This window comes from Mytilus galloprovincialis, chromosome 7, assembly GCF_965363235.1.
Source record: "Mytilus galloprovincialis chromosome 7, xbMytGall1.hap1.1, whole genome shotgun sequence".
In the NCBI taxonomy this organism is placed as follows: Eukaryota; Metazoa; Mollusca; class Bivalvia; order Mytilida; family Mytilidae; genus Mytilus; species Mytilus galloprovincialis.
In genome coordinates, this window is record NC_134844.1 from 97601867 (window position 1) to 97613244 (window position 11378).

General features: G+C 34.3%; 1 long non-coding RNA gene across 1 annotated transcript; it reads right to left on the reverse strand.

Annotated features, from left to right (window-relative positions):
- Positions 1-8036: 8036 nt before the first annotated feature.
- LOC143084051 (uncharacterized) lies at positions 8037-9669 on the reverse strand. The gene is made up of 2 exons (XR_012981004.1): positions 9098-9669; positions 8037-8274 (listed from the first exon to the last, which is right to left on the reverse strand). It is a non-coding gene; the product is annotated as an uncharacterized LOC143084051 (long non-coding RNA).
- Between the last annotated feature and the right edge of the window lie 1709 nt (positions 9670-11378).

An 11378-nucleotide genomic window follows, 5' to 3' on the forward strand; every position in this document is an offset into this window, starting at 1 on the left:
GTATGGATAATTCTCCCTACAACTTTGAACGTCTATCAGGTCAGTTATATTACTAGCGCCCCTACAACACATTGCCTTCAGACTTGTAACATATGTATTAAAGATTCTCCCGACAACTTTGAACGTCTATAAGATCAGTTATAATACTAGCGTCCCCTACAACACATTGTACTCATACTTGTAACAAATGTATGGATAATTCTCCCTTCAAATTCGAACGTCTATTAGGTCTGTCGTGTTACTAGCGCCCCCTACAACACATTGTACTCATACTTGTAACATATGTGTGGATGATTCTCCCTACAACTTTGAACGTCTATCAGGTCAGTTATATTACTAGCGCCCCTACAACACATTGCCTTCAGACTTGTAACATATGTATTAAAGATTCTCCCGACAACTTTGAACGTCTATAAGATCAGTTATAATACTAGTGCCCCCTACAACACATTACCTTCAGACTTGTAACATATGTATGGATGATTCTCCCTACAACTTCGGACGTCTATAAGTTCAGTTATGTTACTAGCGCCCCCTACAATACATTACCTTCAGACTGATAACATATGTATGGATGATTCTCCCTACAACTACGGACGTCTATAAGGTCAGTTATGTTACTAGCGCCCCCTACAATACACTACCTTCAGACTGATAACATATGTATGGATGATTCTCCCTACAACTTCGAACGTCTATAAGGTCAGTTATATTACTAGCGCCCCCTACAATACATTACCTTCAGGCTGATAACATATGTATGGATGATTCTCCCTATAACTACAAACGTCTATAAGGTCAGTTATGTTACTAGCGCCCCCTACAACACATTACCTTCAGACTTGTAACATATGTATGGATGATTCTCCCTACAACCTCGGACGTCTATAAGGTCAGTTGTGTTACTAGCGCCCCCTACAATACATTACCTTCATACTGATAACATATGTATGGATGGTTCTCCCTATAACTACGAACGTCTATAATGTCAGTTATGTTACTAGCGCCCCCTACAATACATTACCTTCAGACTTGTAACATATGTATTAATGATTCTCCCTACAACCGCGGACGTCTATAAGGTCAGTTATATTACTAGCGCCCCCTACAGTACATTACCTTCAGACTGATAACATATGTATGGATGATTCTCCCTATAACTACGAACGTCTATAAGGTCAGTTGTGTTACTAGCGCCCCCTACAATACACTACCTTCAGACTGATAACATATGTATTAATGGTTTTCCCTATAACTACGAACGTCTATAAGGTCAGTTATGTTACTAGCGCCCCCTACAATACATTACCTTCAGGCTGATAACATATTTATGGATGATTCTCCCTACAACTACGGACGTCTATAAGGTCAGTTATGTTACTAGCGACCCCTACAATACATTACCTTCAGACTGATAACATATGTATGGATGATTCTCCGTATAACTTCGGACGTCTTTAAGGTCAGTTGTGTTACTAGCGCCCCCTACAATACATAACCTTCAAACTGATAACATATGTATGGATGATTCTCCCTACAACTTCGGACGTCTATAAGGTCAGTTGTGTTACTAGCGCCCCCTACAATACATTACCTTCAGACTGAAAACATATGTATTAATGGTTCTCCCTATAACTTCGAACGTCTATAAGGTCAGTTATGTTACTAGCGCCCCCTACAATACATTACCTTCAGACTGATAACATATGTATGGATGATTCTCCCTACAACTTCGGACGTCTATAAGGTCAGTTGTGTTACTAGCGCCCCCTAGAACACATTACCTTCAGACTGATAACATATGTATGGAGGATTCTCCCTACAACTTCGGACGTCTATAAGGTCAGTTGTGTTACTAGCGCCCCCTACAATACATTACCTTCAGACTGAAAACATATGTATTAATGGTTCTCCCTACAACTTCGGACGTCTATAAGGTCAGTTGTGTTACTAGCGCCCCCTAGAACACATTACCTTCAGACTGATAACATATGTATGGATGATTCTCCCTACAACTTCGGACGTCTATAAGGTCAGTTGTGTTACTAGCGCCCCCTAGAACACATTACCTTCAGACTGATAACATATGTATGGAGGATTCTCCCTACAACTTCGGACGTCTATAAGGTCAGTTGTGTTACTAGCGCCCCCTACAATACATTACCTTCAGGCTGATAACATATGTATGGATGATTCTCCCTATAACTTCGAACGTCTATAAGGTCAGTTATGTTACTAGCGCCCCCTACAATACATTAACGTCAGACTTGTAACATATGTATGGATGATTCTCCCTACAACTTCGGACGTCTATAAGGTCAGTTGTGTTACTAGCGCCCCCTACAATACACTACCTTCAGACTTGTAACATATGTATTAAAGATTCTCCCGACAACTTTGAACGTCTATAAGATCAGTTATAATACTAGCGTCCCATACAACACATTGACTCATACTTGTAACAAATGTATGGATAATTCTCCCTACAAATTCGAAAGTCTATAAGGTCAGTTATGTTACTACCGCCCCCTACAACACATTACCTTCAGACTGATAACATATGTATGGATGATTCTCCCTACAACTTCGGACGTCTATAAGGTCAGTTGTGTTACTAGCGCCCCCTACAATACATTACCTTCAGACTGAAAACATATGTATTAATGGTTCTCCCTATAACTACGAAAGTCTATAAGGTCAGTTGTGTTACTAGTGCCCCCTACAATACATTACCTTCAGGCTGATAACATATGTATGGATGATTCTCCCTATAACTTCGAACGTCTATAAGGTCAGTTATGTTACTAGCGCCCCCTACAATACATTAACGTCAGACTTGTAACATATGTATGGATGATTCTCCCTACAACTTCGGACGTCTATAAGGTCAGTTGTGTTACTAGCGCCCCCTACAATACACTACCTTCAGACTTGTAACATATGTATTAAAGATTCTCCCGACAACTTTGAACGTCTATAAGATCAGTTATAATACTAGCGTCCCATACAACACATTGACTCATACTTGTAACAAATGTATGGATAATTCTCCCTACAAATTCGAAAGTCTATAAGGTCAGTTATGTTACTACCGCCCCCTACAACACATTACCTTCAGACTGATAACATATGTATGGATGATTCTCCCTACAACTACGGACGTCTATAAGGTCAGTTATGTTACTAGCGCCCCCTACAATACATTACCTTCAGACTGATAACATATGTATGGATGATTCTCCCTACAACCGCGGACGTCTATAAGGTCAGTCGGTTACTTGCGCCCCCTACAATACATTACCTTCAGACTGATAACATATGTATGGATGTTTCTCCCTACAACTACGGACGTCTATAAGGTCAGTTATGTTACTAGCGCCCCCTACAATACATTACCTTCAGACTTGTAACATATGTATGGATGATTCTCCCTACAACTTCGGACGTCTATAAGGTCAGTTATGTTACTAGCGCTCCGTATAATACATTACCTTCAGACTTGTAACATATGTATGGATGATTCTCCCTACAACCGCGGACGTCTATAAGGTCAGTTGTGTTACTAGCGCCCCCTACAATACATTACCTTCGGGCTGATAACATATTTATGGATGATTCTCCCTACAACTTCGGACGTCTATAAGGTCAGTTGTGTTACTAGCGCCCCCTACAATACATTACCTTCAGATTTGTAACATATGTATGGATGATTTTCACTGCAACCGCGGACGTCTATAAGGTCAGTTGTGTTACTTGCTGCTGCTACAATACATTCATAAGAGTTGGAAGTGGTTATCAAATTTTTCAGAGCTGGAAAAAAATTTGGTAATTCACAATCTGCGTTGTAGAAATCTGTTTTCGTATAATTTTTTATCATACCAATCCAAAACCATGGATCTGATAAGCTAAAAAAAGAAATAAAAATGTCAAGGTTCTGGTGATCTAATAAGATGCTATTCCTGTTACCATGATATATATATATATAGTCAAAACCTGTATTAAATGACAATCCAAGAAAGAAGACAAAAGTGGCCTCCAGGTGCGGCAATTTTTCGCTACATTGAAGACCTGTTGGTGACCTTCTGCCTTTGTTTATTCTATGGCCGGGTTGATGTCTCTTTGACACATTCCCCATTTCCATTCTCAATTTTATCTTAATACAGGTGTTCTTTGGATACAGATTCCACAATTTGGAATCATTACCGAACTGAACAAAAAAATAACACGACGGGTGCCGTATACGGTGCAGGAAATACCTACCCTTCCGGAGCACCTGATTTCACTCCCGGTTTTTAGTGGAGTTCGTGTTGTTTCTTATTTATTATTCATAACTGTTGATGTTAATGTCTTATGGTTTTCTTAGTCATTGTTTACTCTTTGGTTTTGATCGTTATTGTCTTTGAATAGTAGGAAGCAGGTAATAAATGTACATTATGTCTTTTGAACGTACTTGTGTAAGTAATTAATGTTCATTGTGTAATTAAAATTTACCTTCAAGTTGCCTTTTTGTATTTCCTTTTATTGTGTTCATACACCAAAAGACAGGGTTCTTGTTATATTATGCTAAGTCTAGTCTAATTTCAGAGCCCTTTTACAATGGATAAGATAAGATAAGATAAGATAATTTTATTAACCAATCATGGTGCCCAAAATTTGAGCTATACAATCAAATGAATTACAAAATAAAGCACAGAAAATGATTAGAATGATTAAAGTACATTTAAACAACAAAACCACATGAATACACATTTACACTAATTAACCTGATATAAATCAAGTTAATGACAAAACATAGTTATGGGTGCCACTGTGACCTGGAGAAATTTCATAAATCTTTATAGTTCTAGGTCTATGGGAGACAACTCCTGATCAATTTTATTTCCTATATATGTATATATCTATAAATATTTTTTTCTTCTATTTTTTTTTCTTTTTCAAACAACAATATTTTCTATAATTTTCTTTGGTTCTTCAAAAAGGGAGTGCAATAAATTAGATAAGTTTGAAGTAACAAACAAATCTTCAGATGAAAGAATCCAAACAAATTTCATTTCATCAGATAATCTTGAAAAATTTTTGAATTTTGAATTTAAATTAGATAGATGTTGAGATCGAGTACCTTTTAGAACAGGACATTTTAAAAGAAAATGTAGTTCGTCTTCAACTGCGTTCTTACATAGCTTACACTTTCTGTCTTCAGCTTTAATTCCAATATACCTCCCTCTTTCGATTTCAAGATCATGACAGCTAGTTCGAAATCTTGTGATTATTTGCCTGTCTTTTTTTGAATTCATTTTTAAATATGGTTCAAACATAAAAATATTTTTAAATTTTCTGTAAGTTCTTAATTTATTACCAGATTGTAAATTAGTACACTTCCCAGAATTGCTTTCTAAACTAGCTAACCAGCTTTCTTTAAATTTAATAGTTAAAGATGTTTTTACTTTTTTTAGAATATGGTTTTGTTTAAAGTTTGACTGGTTAACAAATAGATATTCTAAGTCTAGAAATTTAAATATATGTTTAATGCTTCCTATCCAAGATTCCTGGTTATGTTTGTCCATAGAATGAGATAGATTTATGGCTTCCCTTAGAATAATATTTGAAGGTTCAATATCTTTCATAAGATGGATCCAATATTTTACCATATTCATTATTACATAATACAGTGTAGGGAGTGAACCTAATTCTCCTCTACATGCCATATTTGATGTTTTTATATTAACTCCAAGTGAAAATTTACAAAGCTTAGTATGAATTTTCTCTAGTACAAGATAATCAGTTTCTTTTGATATAAAGTTATCCAAATGTATTTGTTTCTTATGTGGTATATAACCCCAAATTTCAGATCCATACAACAAGATTGGTCGGATTGTATGGTTATAGATGTGTAATAAAGTACTAGGTTTTGGGCTTTCCACTGAAAAGGTCTTCCTTAATTTGAAATATGCTTCATTCCTTTGTTATAAAGTTCTTTCTTTGCTTTTTGGAAACTCCCAGACGATGAAAAATTTATACCTAAGTATGTGTAGTTCTGTACACATTCTAAAGTCTGGTTTCCTAATGATATTTTAATATTTTTAAGTCTTCCTGATTTGTTAAATACAAGAACCTTAGTCTTTTTTGTGTTAACTGTCATTTTATAATCAACTGTAAATTTATTTAATTTGTTAACACAATTTTGAAGTCCTTGCTCTGATGATGATAAAAGAACTACATCATCAGCATACATTAAAATATTTAAGGGATGTGTATTTAATGGGATTGGGTCACATGTTTGGTCAAAATAGGTTGGCAAATCATTTAAATATATATTAAAGAGACAGGGACTGAGATTATCCCCTTGTCTTACTCCTATATTTGATTTAAAAAGGTTTGTCCTGTGTTGGTCTATTTTTACACAAGTTTCTGTGTTTTCATACATACATTTTATAATGTCATAAAATTTTGTTCCAACACCTATACATTTAAGTTTATAAAAAAGGTGGAGATGTGAAACTGAATCAAATGCACGCTTAAAATCTACAAAGCATGCATACAGAGGCTTCGAATTATTTTTCACAAATTTTTGAATGATGGTATTTAACACATACATATGATCTGTTGTGCGACATCCTTTAGTAAAACCAATTTGCTCACTTCTAATTATATTTCTAGTTTTTAAAAATTTTGTCAACCTGTTATTTAGAATTGAATTAAATAACTTGCCTATGTTATCTGCAATAGTAATGCCCCTGTAGTTTGATGGATCATGATTAGATCCAGACTTGTGAAGGGGGGTGATAAAGCCTTGGCCCCATAATTTTGGGTAAATACTACTTGAAAATACTAAGTTAAAGAGTTTTTGTATTAGAGGGATACAAACGGTTTGGCTATATTTTATCATTTCATTCGAGATCATGCTGAATCCACTCGATTTAGAATTCTTAAGACTTTTTATTGCTTTTTCTATTTCCTCAGGTGTTATTAAGTAGTCAAGTTCATTAAAAACATTTTCATTATGGAATGATTCAAGTTTCTTCTTAATCAAATCATCACTATATTGTTCATTCTTATTTAATTTTTGAAAGTATTCTTGCCATTCAGATGGGTCCATAGTATTCTCAGATTTGTTTTGACTATTATTTGAGATATTTTTAATTTTATCTAGTAGTTGCCAATAGGCTTTGGGATTTTGATCATATAAATTATCGAGTTTATTCATGATGTCTTGTTTGAATTTTCTTATTTTTGCTCTTCTTTGTTTTCGATGCGATTTCAGGCATTTAAAAAAGGACCCTCGTCCCAGACAACATGAGTATGTTGGCCCAACATTGGCACAACGTATATCATTGCATTGGCCCATCGTTGTATTTTAACGTTGGCCCAACGTATAAGTGCAAAGTGGGCCTACGTTGGCCCAACATGATGGCTTCATGTTGGCCCAACGTTGTACGGTTATATGCAATACATAGAGCCAACGTTGGCCCATTGTATGAAAAACGAAATCCATGTTGGCACAACGTTGGACCAACGTAGAAATATCTTTTCTTATGTTGGCACTATGTTGGTCCAAGGTAGGTATTTCTCATTTTTATGTTGGCAATTCGTTGGTCTATTGTTTCAACCAAATTACAATGTATGCTGCATGAGTAGCTGTATATGATAAATACTCCGGAGCGCATTTGATCTTTTTTTGTATTCCAAACTGCCAAAGTTTAAGGTAGCAATTCTGCATTTTTGTATTACCCATTGTTGTTACTGTCCTTGTTTTTTTCATGAACTTTGCCTCTTTAATTTTATATTTTGTGTGACGCTAAGATATTTCTTTGGCAATGTTTGATGGATCGACCAGATAAACTCTGTGTCATTTGGTGTCTTGTAAAGAGTTGTCTCATTAGCAATCATACCACATCTTCTTTTTTCATATCAATTTCATTTATTTCTTTAACAGAACAAATGACGTATGGCTTATGGTTAGGCGATCATACAAATAGTTTTTTCAGAGATGTAATTTTAGTTGTATTGGTTCCAGATCCAGAATGAAAATTAAATAATTCAGAAGATGAAACTTTATTTATTTTAAATTTGATATCATTGGTCGTCACCACAAGTAGTGTCCTTCTCAATTTGAACTTCAACAGTGTCATTATTATTTATATATGTTATTCTTTTTTTCCCTTCTCTGTTTCTTGCCACCTTCTCTGTCAAGGCTTAAGCGCCGCCAATCTTTAGCTGCATCATCTATCTCCTTATCCGAAGACTCATTACAGCTATGTTTTTTTCTAACCGACTCTGTAATAAAGTTATAAGTAAACTTGAATTGCGTATTTGTCTAATGCATGCGTGCATAATCTCCCTTCTAGATATGTAATATAAATTAATGTATATTCTTAATAGTTTAAACACTATTTAATACAAAATAAAATCTTAAATAACCATTTTTTTTTATATTGGTTATTTGTCTAATGGTCAGAAATTCATTAGTATTAGACGGATTTGTGGGTATAACAAACCCTTAATTATTACTATTATTTCAGAATTCGGTATCATACTTTATATATTCGTAATATACATGATATATAAAGAATAATTTAGATGTGCATTAATGAACAGTTATATATTTGATATATAAAAACACAGTTACACATTCAAGTGTGTATATGATCAGATTTCACAAATATATCGTATCTGTTTGCATGCGATTTAGAAATACAATAAAACTAACAAATTCATTTATATTTTAATGAAGTAGAAATCATTATACCACATTTTTGAAACATTACGGAATAAGGTACATCTTAAGACAATTTTATTCCATTAACTTCAGTAATGATCATACATGTTGTGGTTATAGATTTAAATAATTTGCCATTTGTTTGGAGATACTAATGTTCAGTGGCAAATATTTCATGATAATTAATAGGATTGAAATGATTTAAAATCTAGAAAATATTTCGCCCGAAACGTATAATCTTCAAGATCAGCATTATAAAATGATGGAAATTAATATATGTTTTGATTTATAACAACATCCCTCAGATTAAAAAATCATATTGTATTTGTCATTCTTAATCGTATATATATATATATCAGATTTTTTAAAGTTAAAACTTACATGTTACTATCTTTCTCTTTGAATCTCAGATGACATGATTTTCTCTTTTTGTTTTCTTCGTATCACTGCTTTCTTACAAATACACAACAGGAAATAATCACAAAAGTGACCATCCCATTACATTCAGATTTCCTATAAACTTAATTACCATAGCAACTATCTTTGAAATTTGTCGAACATATGGTCAAACCTTATCAGAATGGGCTTGATTAACAGACTGGCTGTATCAAATATCACTCTGCATATAATTGCTATTATTTTGTTTCACAAAGTTTAATGAATAAAGTTATTATAAATAATGATTGCAATAAATTTTAATTTTTAACCAGGCAATCTATGTTTACGATATACATTTTTTTTATTACAGTAATGATATTTCAGTATAAATTTTACCTGACTTAATTATATATAGAGTATAATATATGATCACGCAACGTTGGGCCAGTGTTGGCCCAACATAGAGTTGTAAATGTAATTTCAGTTGATAAACACTTTCGGTATAACATTAACTTTTCATAAAGCTTGCTGCAATCGAAATTATCCGCCTCCCAAGAGAAATAAAGCGTAAAATATTATATTTCTCTAATTTTTGTGCTATTTTCACATTTCCTGACCGGTGTGAGAAAAATATTTCTCCTCACTAGTGAAAAATCTGTTCTTGGCAAATGATTAGTCGAAATTTGATTATGACGTCAAAATGTTTTGTTTTCTTCTCAATTTTCCTATTGTGACGTCATGAAAAAAGGCGACCTTGCCTGATGACGTCGCATATAAAGAGCACAATTTTCTGAAATTTTTTGAAAAAGAACAATAAAAAGCATTAGAGAAACAGATTCCGACACTATAACTCGTGTATTACGATATTTCTCCACTCTCGACAGTTAAATTTTATTATTTAAAGGGCTCGGCAAGCCTCGCGCTTTAAATAATAAAATTTAACTGTCTCGAGTGGAGAAATATCTTAATACACTTGTTGCAGTGTAAGAATCTATATATAATCAATTCTATTAACAAAATTTCATATCGGCCCTATGTTGCTACTAACATAATGCCAACATTTGCCCGATTATTTATAACCAACATGAGATAATAATATGAATTTACAACAACAGACCAACGTTGGGCCAATATTGTGCAGCCGACACCAACGTGCGACCAATGTACCGACAATTTGCCAACGTTGGGCCAATGTTGTGCAGCCAACATAAACTTGCGACCAACGGACCGACAATTTGCCAACGTTGGGCCAATGTTGTGAAGCCAACACCAACGGTCGACCAACGGGCCGACCATTTGCCAACGTTGGCCCACTGTTAGTCTGCTGACTGGGGTACATAAGGATCTGTGTTGTGATTTTGCATTAATTTGTATTTTCGATATAAGTTTTGTTTTAAATTTATTATATCTTGATCTTGCCAATGGATGACTTGTGTTCGACCAAAGCAATCATTTAGAAGTATAACCAGATGATAACCATATAAAGGTCAATGCGTAAACTTTTAACATAATATATAAATTCATGACAGAGAAAAAAGTACTCACAAAATATCTGACTTCTTTAGAAATGTTGTTATGTATTTCACTAAAGTCTGGCTTCGCTGGTTGTACGATCCGTTCTTTTTACAGTACGCTTCAGCTGTGAACCAGTCTACACCCTCCATAATAATTTGTATCGTCAGGTTATCTCGGGTGCCAACAGAGGCTGAAAAATAGCGACTTATAGTCAGTCAGGAATATCACAGTTGTTATCTATTCGTCTTTTTTATGATTGCGCTTTACATTTTGCAATTTGCTCAGCGACTTCCGTTTACAATTTTTCTCGTAGTTCGGTATTTTTGTTATCTTACTTTTTTTTTCAGTAATGTGATATCATCTCAATTTGTACTTGAATTAGTATTTTGTTCTGCAATGGTATTTGTCCTTCATGTTCTTTTTGTCCACGGATTGTCCTTCATTTTCTTATTATCCATGTGTTGTCCTTCGTGTTCTTATTGTCCATGGGTTGTCCTTCATGTTCTTATTTTCCATGGGTTGTCCTTCATGTTCTTATTGTCCATGTGTTGTCCTTCATGTTCTTATTGTCCACGTGTTATCCTTCATGTTCTTATTGTCCATGGGTTGTCCTTCATGTTCTTATTGTCCATGTGTTGTCTTTTTTCGACTTGTGATTTTAAATTCTTACTTTTCATCCATTAACTTTGAAAATTATGATAGAAATCAAATGTGGTATCAGGGTTTTAAAATAACAGGCACTTATATAGGCGCAAATGTGAAAAGGAAA